General features: G+C 40.5%; 1 protein-coding gene across 11 annotated transcripts in view; it reads left to right on the top strand.

Annotated features, from left to right (window-relative positions):
* The first annotated feature begins 921 nt into the window (after positions 1–921).
* SCEL (sciellin) overlaps positions 922–14,381 on the top strand; it is a 125,156-nt gene continuing 111,696 nt past the window's right edge. For 6 of the 11 annotated variants that reach the window (XM_005213876.5, XM_010810874.4, XM_059892153.1 and 3 more), the window contains exon 1: positions 923–1,075. The gene's annotated coding sequence lies outside the window, so the exon portion shown is untranslated. 11 annotated transcript variants of the gene reach the window in all.

Consider the following 14,381-nt stretch of genomic DNA (forward strand, 5'->3'; position numbering starts at 1 on the left):
GTTCAAATCCTCAACCCAGAATAAGAGCACATTAAGATAGGGATGTCCCAGTCCATAATAGCTGCATCCTGCAATTGCCTGAACCTTCTAATGGGAATGTTTCTGTATCTTCTTATAGTCACTTCTATGACTGTAGTTCCTCTGGACTGTGGTTTTTCAGGAGCTGTCTTGAAATGGGGAGGATTTGGTTAATTATTGGTGTGGCAGATGAATAGAGGTGACCCAGGACATTCTAATGACTCGTTCCTCTCAGCAGTGTTCCAGATTCACTAAGCTTCTTTAAAGACTCCTGGCTGTCACGGAAGGTACATTTCAGAACCTGTAATAGGAGCCCCCACCTAGTGTGGCTCCGCTTCAGTGTTTTTTGCTCTCTAAGGAGGTGTCGACACTGGAGTCTACTGGGCTCTCAGATGAGAAAGAAGTTTCCAGGATGCTTTTCACATTCTTATAGGCGGTGAAATCACAAAACGATCAGAATTCTTACGTTTACTTCAGGATGTAACAGATTGCTTTCCTATTTCCTGATCTCAGCCTTCCAAAGGACTTTTCTCCCCTAAGGATCTTGATTCCAAACAGCAGTGCATTTCCTGTGTGTGTATCTGGGCCCCAGTCTTCCAGGCACCATGGGCAGAGAAGAGATCCCTCCCAGCTTAAGTTTTGTGTTTTGTTTTTTAAAAGAGAATCCAAAATAGGTTGGATACTGTGGCACCTGGTCAAGGTAGAGTTGTATGTACTGTTGATGTCAATTAAAAGGGTGATAACAGAAGTACATATTTTTGGTCTACCAAGGCCATAAATTGCAGAAAGAATTCACCAAAGACAGCAGGTCGGTGAGTGAGCTGGTTTAATTGAATTGGTATTTGTACAAGGTGACACCCTCTCTCATACCACCCACCCCCTCCCTGGGTGACTCAGCCACTGAAGGAGAAGCCTCTGAACTGTTCATTAACGCAGGCAGGTGGAGGTGGAAACTGCTTTCAGTAAACCCCACGTACTCATTCGTCTCAGCCGGATCACCTGGGGGAATCACTGCAGGTTGTTTAGACAGAAAGTCCCGGTTTTCTGCCCAAGACAGGTAAGTTGAATTATATTTGCAAAGGTAAAGACATCTGCTTTATTGCATCACTTTCTCTGCTTCCTTTGCAAGTGGTTAAAATTAGAACTTACTCACTTAACTTTGTCTTCTTTCCGGTGAAATTTTGACAGCTTCCAACTGGCTGCTCTGCTTGTCCACAGCTCTGCTGCTCTTTGTTGTGATTTTAGATGGCGTTGCTTTTAAATTCTCCACAATTTTACACATTTCTGGCAGCAGAGAAATGAAAGCCTGTTTGAGTTTCCATGTGGGAGCTGTCAGCTGGCAAATCTGGTCACACATAAGGATAGTAAATTCTTAAATCGAGGGGCCAGCATTTGCTGGTTTACTTTCTCAAGATACTATAAAAACCTTTTTTAAAAGGAGCTCCCTGTCTTCATAGATGACACTTTTACTGAAATGGTGAGCTCTACCGTTTTATAGATAAGAAGTCTTATTTGTTTATCTTGACTGCTGAAAACACTTCAAGTCAGTCACTGAGCTATGTGAGAGGGCTAGCCCTCCACCCTGCCCTCTCCAAATAAGAAAATCATGTTTATTGAGTGAATGTATCAAGAAATAAAGCAGGGCGGGATTAACTGGCTGAGGGGTGGTATGCAGTTTCCCATAGAGATTCGTTCCTGTGCATTTTGCCAACTTGACTATGTTATATCCTGAGTTCCAATTTACAAATTGATTAATGTAGATGGGGGCAATTTTCAATGTCTATTCAAATCCTAGTCCTGCAAAACCAGTTTTAGAAGTCCTTTGATAAGAATAGAAAAGTTGTTTTAACCAGGCTTTCTTTTATAATTAATAGCTAAGCTGATTTGTCAGACCTGTGTTTTTCCTCCACCATTTCCATTCAAAACTCAGAGCTGTGGGAATCAAACCCAGGTGCTAATCACACTGAAAGAAAGAGAGCTCTCTTTCTTTCAGAAGGGTGCTTCCCACAGCACATCTGTCTCGGCCTTGGATTCTAGAGATTACATCACTTTCCATTGCTGAGCAGGTCACCTGCCATCTCAGAGGCATTTAGAGCTCAGTGCTCAAAGGTTACTGAGCAATTTTATAATTGGTTTTCAAACATTTTTAGCAATCAGAAAGCTAAAGGGTAGCATTTGTGGATTATAATTTTGTCATGAAATGTGATCAGATTTAAAACCGGCTTTCTCTTCCACCGTTTATAATGCACAAACGGTCCTTCTGATGTTTGCTGTCTTCCAGAACTTAAGTACTAGGAAAATCAATTTGAGAAAACTGTGAGATTACATCAATAAAAATTTTGGTAAAACATTTGGTTGATTCTGAATGTCAGGGTAGACAGAGAATGCAGATAAAAGGCCAGGATTTTTATTACAATTTTAGCTTCATGTGAAATCTTAGAGCCAATTGACATAAATTTGCAACTGGAGCAGTCAGCCCCATATAAGAAGATGATATAGTATGCACATGTAGGTTGTAGATAGGTTACAGGTTGTGATACACGCACTCAGAGCCAGCCTCACCTCAGCTGCCAGTCTGTAGGTGCTGTTCATCTGGCTGACTCCTCTAACGGCTGGAATTTTGGTTGAAATAGCTGAGAGATTCATTTTCCTGGGGACTTTGTCAACAAAGAGGAGATGTTTTGAATGACAAAGCCCAGACTGTGAAATAACTAAGCAGTCAACTCAAGCGATTTTCACTGATAGTGACCCTGTGATTTGGGCATCGACTCCAAGCACTCTTCAAGAGGGATGTGATAGATTCATTGACCAGCCAGCAGTCCATGGGAAACCTTTGCTGGCCCCACAGTTTGTCTTCTGACATGGTCCTGCTTCTAGGCTATTGGTTGATCATGTTTCTCTTGCTGAGAACTTTGAAATAAGGGTTTTGTGTATTAATTATTGGAAACTTGTCTGTAGTTGCTTGAAGTTTATTTTGAATCAAAAGTCTTTATCAAATATATTTCTTAAGGGTTTCTAGTCCTTGTAAAAAAATCCATGTGATTTTAGAATTTGGTGAAGGCCCTTCCTTAAATGGATGCTCTGTCAAATAACAGCTATATTTATTAGATTTGTGTTTATGTTAGTTGCTAAACTTTTTAAAGATATGAATCATCCTTTTACTGTGATTATTAAATGGAAGAGTGCTTTTTATAGCTACCCATTAAACAACAACTGGCTTACTTCTAGTTCTGAACTCATTGTAATTGTATACTTGAGAGCTCTAAGCGTCTAAATAATTTATTCTCTGTTTCTAGACCCAAGTTTTCCTGGCCTAAAATGTGATTAAGTCTCCTTTTAATGGAACCTTCTGGGAGAAAGTAATAAATCATATAGACCATACTTTTTTAAACTAGAATACACCCATCCAAGGAAACTGTGACAGTATTCCAGAAAATTCTTAGAAGCCACAAGATATGCAGAGTACATCTGCATCAAGAACTAATTTTAAATATTTTGGAGAAAACGGCCTCCCTGCAGCCTTACCTTCCTCACTCATCTTTCCCAGTGTTCTGTCTCTCATTAAGTAAACATTTGAAAGGAATCTACAGAAGGCTGGAATCCAGATAGACTTGGATTTAATTATGACCCCACTTTGACCAAGTGTCACTTATATGATCATACTTACCTCACAGTACCAGCAAATAAAAAGAAAATTTAGGGTTCCTACTTAATTATGCATATATTTGTATAATAAGATAATATGACTTATGTAGTCTTTCACAAAAACACAAAGATATGTAAAACATGGAGAAAATTTCTGTATGAAAAATGTGGGACCTAGACTAAGAAAATCACAGAAGTTTACTATAAGGCCTAAACTTTGTTGAGAAAAAACGTCTTTGAGTAGGTTCCTGGATGAACAGATCGAATGTCACCAATGTCAGCTCTTCTTCAACCATTTTATAGGATTCATGCAGTTCCAATCAAAAGTGTTAATAGAATATTTCTTTTGAAATCAAAGAAAATAATTTTAATGTTTATCTTAAGAAATTAATAAATTAGAATAGCTGATATAATTTCTACAAGGGAAATTAGTGAGGGGTGCTTGTATTAAATATTAAAATGTATTATAAAAAGACAGAACTAAAATAGTTTGTTTCTGTTGCAAGAAACTAATGGTAGATCTATGGAACAGAAGAGACAGCAATGAAGCACATTCTTGAATATATAAGAAATTTTTTATGTGACAAAGGAAAAATCATGTATCAGTGGGAAAGGGATTATCAAAGTAAATCCATATAGATTAGAGTTTATATGTAAAAATAAAATACATCCTTTAATTAGACGAAAATGTGTAAATATTTATTAATCTCATTTTTGCAACAAATGTTCCTCTAGAATTGATTATGTGCCAGACACAATAATAATATTTGGAAATACAACTGTAGAGAAAATGGTCTTGGTAACAACCCTCAGATTTACAATGTGTGTGTGTGTTGGAGATGGAGACAAACTATTCAGCCACGCAAACAGGCAGTCTGTATGGTAATGTTGTTTTGGAGAGGTACTCTTTGCCTTGTGAACACTTAGTAAGCCTCTTAACTCAGCCTGGAGAAGTGAAGGCACAGGCAGGTTATGATGGTATCACTGAATGCCTCTAGGAGGATATGTAATGTGTGACCTTAAAAGTCTTTCCTGAAAGGAGAGTAAGGGTGATTTTCCTTCTCCATTTCCTTCTCCAATGCATGAAAGTGAGAAGTGAAAGTGAAGTCGCTCAGTCATGTCTGACTCTTGGCGACCCCATGGACTGCAGCCTTCCAGGCTCCTCCATCCATGGGATTTTCCAGGCAAGAGTACTGGAGTGGGGTGCCATTGCCTTCTCCAAGGGTGAAGAGAGGCTCAGAAAGAATGCTTTAGGCAAAAACTGTAGCGCACGCAACAGCATAAAGGTGATTAAGAGGATGGAGCCCTCAGGAATTGGAATGACAGTCTAGCAGTAGCTCAGATGGTAAAGCATCTGCCTGCAATGCAGGAGACCAAGGTTCAACCCCTGGGTCGGGAAGATCCCCTGGAGAAGAAAATGGCAACCCACTCCAGTATCCTTGCCTAGAAAATCCCATGGACAGAGGAGCCTGGCAGGCTACAGTCCATGGGGTCACAAAAAGTCAGATACGACTGAGTGGCTAAATTCCCTAGTAGAGCTTGAGTGAAGCATGGGGAGTGGGAAGAAAGAAGACCAGAGGGTACAGACTTGTAAGCCTTGTCAACAATTTGGATTTTATCCTGACAAAAATGGAGGCCATTGAAGAATTTTAAGCAGAGTGGTGACTTGTGAGAATGGATTAAGAGTGTAAGTCTAGAGATTGGGAATATAGGTAGGAAGCTGTTAAAACAGTAAGCAGATCATGTCAGCTTGAATATAGAAAGATAGACAATCAAGAGAGATGTAGGAGAAGAGTTACAGTATTTGGTGATCACTTGGATTTTGAGGTCAGAAAGAAAGTTTTATTGATGGTCTACAAGGGTTTTAAGGAGTGAAAGAATTCAAAAGGGGAAAAATAGAGAATTACAAAATTAGAAGCTGCTAATGAAAAATTAGAATTAGAAGCCAAATGAATACTGGGAAAGTAAAAATAAATATTTCTGACATATAAAGATGTCAGACATATAAACATTTTCCTACAAAGAAAATAAGAAAGCAATAAGAAATCTGTAATATTAATCAGTGGATAATTCACAAAATAAGACAATACCCAATAAAATTATAAAAATATGCATTTGAGCCAAAATGATTCTACTTTCACCTATTAAATTATTAAAGAGACTAATAAATGACAATTCTAAATCCTGGCCAGTGTGTGGACATTCATGTGCTGAGGGTGGATTGTAAACTGGTATAAAGTTTATGGGAAGATATTTCACAATAGAGACCAAGGACATTTTAGAAGTTCAACCCTTGGCAAATAATTTTACTTCTAAAGATTTATAAGACATAGATAAGAATAATAAGGGATGTGGTCAAAAGATTTGTATGGTTTTGTTGGAAAAAAACAGAGGAGTTATGTTATACTGATAGACCCACAAGATGAAATATTTTGTACTTGCAGAAGAATTAATTATTCAAATATTTTAAAATGGTATTGAAAATGTGCATCAATAGGCTGTAATATGCAAAATAATAATAATGGTAATAAAACAACCCTGGAGGAAAAGAACAAAGGTTGATGAAAGGTATCTGACTTTTTCCTTCTTTGTGCTTTCTTATATTTTCCACATTTTCTGTTGAACATATATTACTAATATAATAAGAGATTTTACTGTGTAAAATTGAGATGAAGAGTGACCAGATGACAGAGCTGTAGTGAGTATGAAATAAGATTAAAATAAAGAACTTAGGGTAACAGTGTTTTTGTTCATAGTACATGGTCTAAATTTGGGTTTTTTTACTCATTTAACAAATGTTTTCAGTTAGAACTGAAAATAGTGCTTGAGGGGCTCAGGCAATAGATAATTTTTATTAGATAGCATTTTTATTATTAATAATAAACATTAGACCAGTGTCATGATATGAATTTAATCACTGTCACAGAGACTAGGACTCTGCATGCTACAGCTTGATGTTATCTATCATCTGCAGTAAAGATTGGTGGTGGGAACAAGGGCAGCTGGGGGCTCATGCTAAAAGCAAGAACAAGCAGTAAAAACATTTTAAGGTCGATGGTTTGTTGTTTAGTCACTCAGCCGTGTCCAAACTCTTTATGAACTTATGGACTGTAGCCCTCCAGGTTCCTCTGTCCGTGGGATTTCCCAGGCAAGAATACCGGAGTGGGTTGCCATTTCCTTCTCCAGGGGATCTACCTGACCCAGGGATTGAACCCGTGTCTCTTGCATATCCTGCATTGGCAGGCAGATTCTTTACCAATGAGTCACCAGGAAAGCCCTTGGTTGATAGTTTTCAGATTCCAAATTCATAGCGTATAGATAACTAACTGGCTGGCTCCAAGGTTTCCTTTGTGCTACATTCTGAACTATTTCACCCTCAGTAAGCAAGTTTTCTAATGGCAAGTGTAGACTGGGAAGCTGTTTAACTAAAGAAATAGCAAATTTCTAACCATCACAGCAGGCTAAGCAAGTCTTTCCCAGCCTCGTAATTATTGGATTTCCTTCTACAGTGCGTGTGAAGGCTAAACATAGTCCATTAACTTAAATGCACTTATTAACGTTTACACTTCGTGAAGCCCTGTTTGTTTTATCCTTACATAATATTTCATGTTCTTTTAGGTGATAATTAGTTGTTTGATGGTTTGTTGTATTTATCTCACAGAAGATAATGCTGTTGTTTATTGGGTTTTAATTATAGAGTTTCTCTTATTCTTCTGTTGAAAATAGTTTAATAGCGTTTGTGCTTTTTTCAGTTTCTAGGCGTTTTTCCCTATTATTAGTGATTTCTGGGAAGCAAGTACTAGTAGGTATTATTGAACCATGAAGGCTTTTTCATACACAAAAATGAATACCACCAAGCTACATATGTCATTCTAGACATTTTTGCTGTGTTTATTTCCATAGTCTATGTTTGCTTTTGGTTTTCCCCCCATCACTTTAGCGATTTCTCCTAAGCAACTATTCACATTTGGTCTTCCCTATAAAGATATCAATTTACCCAAGTCTATTAGAAGCTCAATAAATTAACTCTGGAGAGACTCTGGAGCATCCAACTATCTCTCTGCTGTTCCCATGATACTTTGTTAAGAAGATCAGAGAAAGTCTGCCCCAAATCTCTCAGTGGAGGTCCATCACAGATTTCTATTGCAAAGGAAACATCATTTCTCCTCACCCTTTCTTTTAACCTGGTAACTTTCTACCTATTGACACCTTTTTATTTCCCGAGCTTCTGGGACAGGAACTCTGATGTCAGCTCTGTTTGGATTGGAATCCCAATTGTGCACTAGCTTTGTAACTTGAGGCAAACTGCTCATCCTAAAAACCTCTTTCCAAAAAGAGAGATTTTTTTCCCCTACTTTCCTTTTTTTCTTTTTTTATTAGAGGACATTACTCAGCTATAAAACAGAAGGAACTAATATCACCCCCTCTCCACATTTCCAACTCATGCACTGCCTTCTGCAAACAGACTCTGACTTCATTGAAATCATTCATTATAAAGTTTACTTAGGTGGAGAAGGAGGATAATCACTGTATCAGCCTTAAGGCATTATGTGGATATGTATTATGCATAATACATGCATGCGTTGCATGCTAAGCCGCTTCAGTCATGTCTGACTCTTTGTGACCCTGTGGACTGTAACCCAATAGGCTCCTCTGTCCATGGGATTCTCCATGCAAGAATACTGGAGTGGGTTGCCACGCCCTCTTCCAGGGGATCTTCCCCAACCCAGAGATTGAACCCATGTCTCCTGCAGCTCCAGCAATGCAGGCAGACTCTTGACTGCTGAGCCACTGGGGAAGCCCTGAGCATAATACATATACAATCTAAGCTGAATAGGGCTAACACTATCACGTGACCAAGTATCAGTGGTGAATTCTTTTTGTTGGCGTTTTTCTCTTTTCTTCTTTCATCTTCTAGTTTGTTATTCTATTTTCTGCTCTGCAATTTTTTTTCTTTTCTGTCTTGCTCTTCCTAGTCTCTTTTATCTCTGCACCACCTCATTCCAGTTGCTTTGCTCACACAATCTTTCTTAGGGAGAGTTAGCAGGGAGTGGTAACCCGTAGCCCTTATTAGGTATGTCGAGAGGCATTTTGTCCTTGGGAGGGAAGAGAGAAACCCACAAAGTCTTTTTGTCAGGAGGACCCAAAAGATGGAGAGGAGTGCAGCTTAGCTGGGAGGTGACCCAGGGGAGTCTTTGAGTTGGGCTAGGAGGAGCTGGGGCTGACTGGCTGCAGGGGCAGGGGGATCACCTGGTGACCTAAATCTCTCAAGGAAGTGCTATTATTCAAGATAGAAATTGAGAAGGCCCAGAGGGAGATGAAGAGAATCTGAAAAGGGGCAACTTGAGGAAATAGGGGATGTTTGATAGTTTCAAATGCATCCAAAGAAAACCATGGAAAACTTGACTGGCTTTGTAATTCAGAATTTAAGAAGACCAATGTTTTTCTAAAATCTAAATACAACATGTCTTTGGGCAGAAGCTGTAGAATTGGGTACAAACTAGTACTTTCTGGTGTTTGGCCACTAAGAGGAAACGAAAGAGAGGCCAAAAGTTGAAAATATATATATTTTTTCCTTCTACCATATTGACTTTTTTTGGCCATGCCACGTGGCTTCCCCAACCAGGGATCAAACCCAGGTCCCTGCAGTGGAAGTGTGAAGTCCTAACCACTGGACAGCCAGGGAATTCCCTCCCTATTGACTTTTGACAACATGATTTCACATCAGAGTTTTCAACTTAAGCATTTGGTGGTTTAAAAGGGAAAAGTTTCTGTAGTTCCCAGCATAATAGAGACACATCTTTTTACACATCTTTTCCCATAATATTACACATTTAAAATATACTTGTTGGCATATGTGCCAGTAACGGCATTTTAAGAAGCCAAGATGACAGTTGTATCTTTCTCATGAGAAGTTTAAAACTTGATTGGAAGGAAGCCAAGGACAGCACTTAGAAATAAATCTAATTGGCTGAACTGAGACTATTGAAGTGTGATTATCTGGGTGTTAAGTAAATATGAAACTCAGCATAACCTCAGCTGCTGAAATAAGTAATTTCTTTAAAAAATAATATAAAAATGAGATTTTGCTGCATGTATTTCTTGATATAACCAATTTGAAAGGTTTTTAATCCCCAATCCATTCTACAAATAGGTATTTGTTTAACAAGACCATTATTCACAGGGACCTATATTGTTGATCCATTTTTAATAGCAGTATAGAAAATTTCCATATGTAAAAAATGTATATTCTGGTCAAGATGGAGAGTGTTCCATTGCAGTAAAATTTCTGTGGAATTAGAGGTTGTTGAAAGAGGAGCTTGCACCTTAAAGGTTTTAGATTGGAGCTTCTAGAAATGGTTCTGGGGCCACCAAATGGACTGACATAAGGAGATAATTAGGGTGTTGTGGCCAGTGGGTCCTAAGGAAAAATAAAAGAGCAGAACCCTGAGGAAGTTTGTGCAGTTGTGAGTGAAACATGTAGATTTGATGGAAAAAAAAAATTTCCCACTGTATTAGTCATTTTTCACTTTAAAAAAAGCTCCCAGAGGGATGGTACGGGGAGGGAGGAGGGAGGAGGGTTCAGGATGGGGAACACGTGTATACCTGTAGCAGATTCATGTTGATATATGACAAAACCAATACAATATTGTAAAGCTAAAAAATAAACTTAAAAAAATAAATAAAGTGAGAAAAAAAAGCTCCTGCATACTTATTAAACTATTATCATTTAAAAATAGAATATATTATATTTTCCTGTCTCATTTCACATCAGCATTTGGTGGTTTAAAAGGAGTCAATGGACAGCAAGCAGCTAGGAAAGAGTATAAAACATTATCAAGCCACTGAACAGGGAGAGATTCAGAGAAGGAGTCAGGTAAGGAATAGTGCCAGGCCACTCACGGCTTCAGTGTGGCCATGGGAGGGGAGAGGCTCGGGGTTGAGCTGCCCAGTGGTGATGGAGCAGCTATTTACTACTGCTGCTCCTCCCAGCTACTCTCCCATTATCTCCCATCTTCTGGAACTCCTGGGCACTTCCTGCATATCTGGGATTGGTTACATCACATGATACTTTGTGCAACATGCAGTATCGTGCACTGAGAAGACCCTGGCGTTGCAATCATATAGACCTAATTGCAGTTCCTGGCTGTCACTTCCTCTGTGACCTTGGCCAGGTTATTTAGCCTCTCTTGAGTTCCTATAATTAGAGGTAATGATACTCATGTGGAGGATTAAATAAGACGATGTGCACTAAGCATGTGGCACAATCTGAAGCAACAGTAGGAACTAAACACATGATCCTTCTTGCTAGGGGCATCAAACACACGGACATGTTGCAAGAAATAGTGTTTTACTAATAAAAGAGTCACTAGTATCTCATATTTTGAAGACCACCATGGGCTTTTAGACCTTCTGTTTCAGACCTACACAATGACCTTGTAACAGGCAAGAAGAGCACTAAGCTTGAGTAACAAAAATATGAAAGAGTGATCTCATGAAGAACTAGGAGGTTTACTTCTCTCTCACCCAAAGTTAAGAATTAGATCATCCAGGGCTGTCTGGAAACTCTGTAAGGACCCCTGCTCCTTCTGACTTCCCGCTCTGCCATTGTTAGTGTGTGCCTTCAGTCCTGAGGTTAGTCCGTAGTCCAAACATGGCCACTCCTACCTTTAGTCTGGCAATTTCAGAGATGGGAAGTGTGAAGTGCAAAAGGCCTAATCCTTCCCAGGAACTTTCATGAAAGAGGGAACAAGTTGAAACTGGGGTGTCCCAGAGAAAGCAAGTGAGGTCACTGGAAGCTATTCCTAGAAAGTATCCCAGAGACTCTGGGGGTGGAGCCAGAAAGCTGTTTATGGGATACCAGAGGCTACTCATTGGCAGGGAGACAGCAGTAAGGGCCCTGATCTTGTCTGGATTTCAGAGCTTATGACTCCTGGAGAATGCCTGGCTACCAAAGCATGAAAATATCAGATGCTTCAGCAGGATCTGATTACAGCCAGCCTTGAATATAAGGTGTGTATGTGTGTGTTAGTCACTCAGTCATGTCCGACTCTGTGACCACATGGACTGTAGCCCTCCAGATTCCTCCGTCCATGAGGTTCTCCCGGCAAGAATACTGGAGTGGGTTGCCATTCCCTTCTTCAGGGGATCTTCCTAACCTGGGTTCGAACCCAGGTCTCCCGGATTACAGGCAGATTCTTTACCATCTGAGCCACCAGGGAAGCCCACATATACAGAGTTGCTACATATTACCACATTCCTCTGTCCGTCGGATTTCCCAGGCAAGAATACTGGAGTGGCTTGCAATTTCCTTCTCCATAGGACCTTCCCAACCCAGTGATTGAACGTAGGTCTCGTATATCTCTTGCACTGCAGGCAGATTCTTTATCTGCTGAGCCACTAGGGAAGGGTAAATATAAGGTAAAGAGGAGGTGCTATTCTCTCTACAACTGCAGGGAGTCTCTGGCAGAGAGGAAAAGATGAAGAACCGTGAGCTGGAAAACCTCAGGTGGAGTCCCAGCTTTGCCTCTCAGCCACTGCTCAAGCCATGTCTCTGCTAAGTTGGGATTATATTACTCTTAGAACATGGCTATGTAAATGAAATGAGATAAATTATATATTACTATAACATCATCTATAGAATTATTATTGTCTGAACTCTCCTCTTTCTTACCCAGCAGAGCCTAAAGGGGCAGCAGAAGCCTGGCTTGGGGGGAAATTGAGGTGGAATATGGGGAGGATACCAAAGAAAATCTAAAGAAACAACATCCAGATAGAACCCTACATATGTCCCCTTTAAGTCTGGCTTCTTTTGCTTAGCTTGTTTCAAGTTTCATCCACATTGTACTGCATATCAACATTTCATTTCTTTTAGTTGCCAACTAATATTCCACTGTATGGGTGTACCATATGCTGTGTACCCATTCATCCATTGATGGGCATCTGGGTTATTTTCACTTTTTGGCTATTTGGAATAATGCTGCCATGACTATTTGTGTGCACATTTTGTATGGACATAGGTTTGTAAGCTAGGAAGTATCAGGGAATACACAGATTAGGCTGCTCTGTGCGTTTGTTTGCTGCAGTGATTCCCTGAGAAGCTGTCCTGGTTCTCCTGCTGCCAGGCATTGCGGGCAGAGATCATGGGACTCCAGAGATGTCAAGAGTCAGGCAGGCCCTGCTGTGTACCAACCTTCTCTCAGTGTAATGCCAGGTACCCGTCCGGTCTTGCAGTGACTCATCACAACCATTATTGCTGGTTGCCGAGGAATGAGTTGGTTTCAGTTTAGAACCAGATTCTGCTTGTTTACACTTTGGCAGTTTACATCCTCTCCCTGAGCTTCAGGTGTCTTATCTGGGAGATGGAGGTAATAGCTGCTGTGCAGAGTTTATGTGAGGAAGAGTTTATGATGCCTCTGAGGTACCCTGTCACGAGCAGATACTATGGCAATGGACAACAGCCCTGTGCAGTGGGGCCATTAAAAAAAATGAAGGTCAGAGATATGGTGGCACGAAGCTCTTTGAATGACTTAGCTATTTTAGAAATGTTTAAACTACTTCCCCCATAAGGACTCTATTAGTTTGCTAGGGCTGCCAAAACAAAGTACCACAGGCTGGTAAGAGAAATTTGTTATCTGGGGGATTTCTTTGGAAGTCCTAAGGTTAAGGCTCTGAGATCTCAATGCAGGGGATGGGGCTCCATCCCTGGTTGGAGAACTGGGATCCCACATGCCATGTGGTGGGGCCAAAAGATTTTTTAAAAATTCTTTAAGAAAGAAAGAAATTTGTTGTCTCACAGTTCTGGAGGTTGAAAGTCTAAGATCAAGGTGTCCTCAGTTTTAGTTTCTCCTAAGGCCTGCCTTCGGAGAAGGCAATGGCACCCCACTCCAGTATTCTTGCCTGGGAAATCCCATGGACAGAGGAGCCTGGTAGGCTGCAGTCCATGGGGTCACGAAGAGTTGGACAGGACTGAGCAACTTCACTTTCACTTTCATGTACTGGAGAAGGAAATGACAACCCACTCCAGTATGCTTGCCTGGAGAATCCCAGGGACGGGAGCCTGGTGGGCTGCTGTCTATGGGGTCTCGCAGAGTCGAACACAACTGATGTGACTTAGCAGCAGCAAGGCCTCCCTTCTCAGTTTCAGGATGGCCACCTTCTTTCTGTCTGCGTCCTCTCACACCAGAGAAAAGGTTTGTGTGTCCAAATTCCTCTTCTTATAAGGTCAGAGGAGAGATTGGATTAGACCTCACCCTAATGGTCTCATTTTAAAGTAATCACTTCTTTAAAAGCCCTGCCTCCAAATACCGACACATCCTGAGACACTGGGGTGTTAGAAATTTTGAAAAGGACCTAACTCAGTGCATAGTAAGTACCGAGGGGGCATCTACTCTGTCCCACAGGCTGGAAATGAGAAGACACAGTCTTGGGTCTGACTTACAGAACACTCGGTCTTTTGTGAGAGACAAATAAGCAGTTAATTGCCAAATGCCTCTTCTCTGTGGACCCTGCCCTGTGTTTCATGGTTGAGTTTGCAATCTCTGCAAATACATTACCAGCTGTACATTCAGCATTCTGCCCATGTCAGAATCCCGGTTCAGTTGGCTACAAACCCTTCAGGTCTTTACTGGCTCAGGAAAAGGTTTATCAGAGCCCATTTAGAAACAGAAAGTTGGTTTGCCAAGAGCCCAGAGAAGTGAGGCCAGACTGAGGTGAAG

Source organism: Bos taurus, chromosome 12 (assembly GCF_002263795.3).
Source record: "Bos taurus isolate L1 Dominette 01449 registration number 42190680 breed Hereford chromosome 12, ARS-UCD2.0, whole genome shotgun sequence".
NCBI lineage: Eukaryota > Metazoa > Chordata > Mammalia > Artiodactyla > Bovidae > Bos > Bos taurus.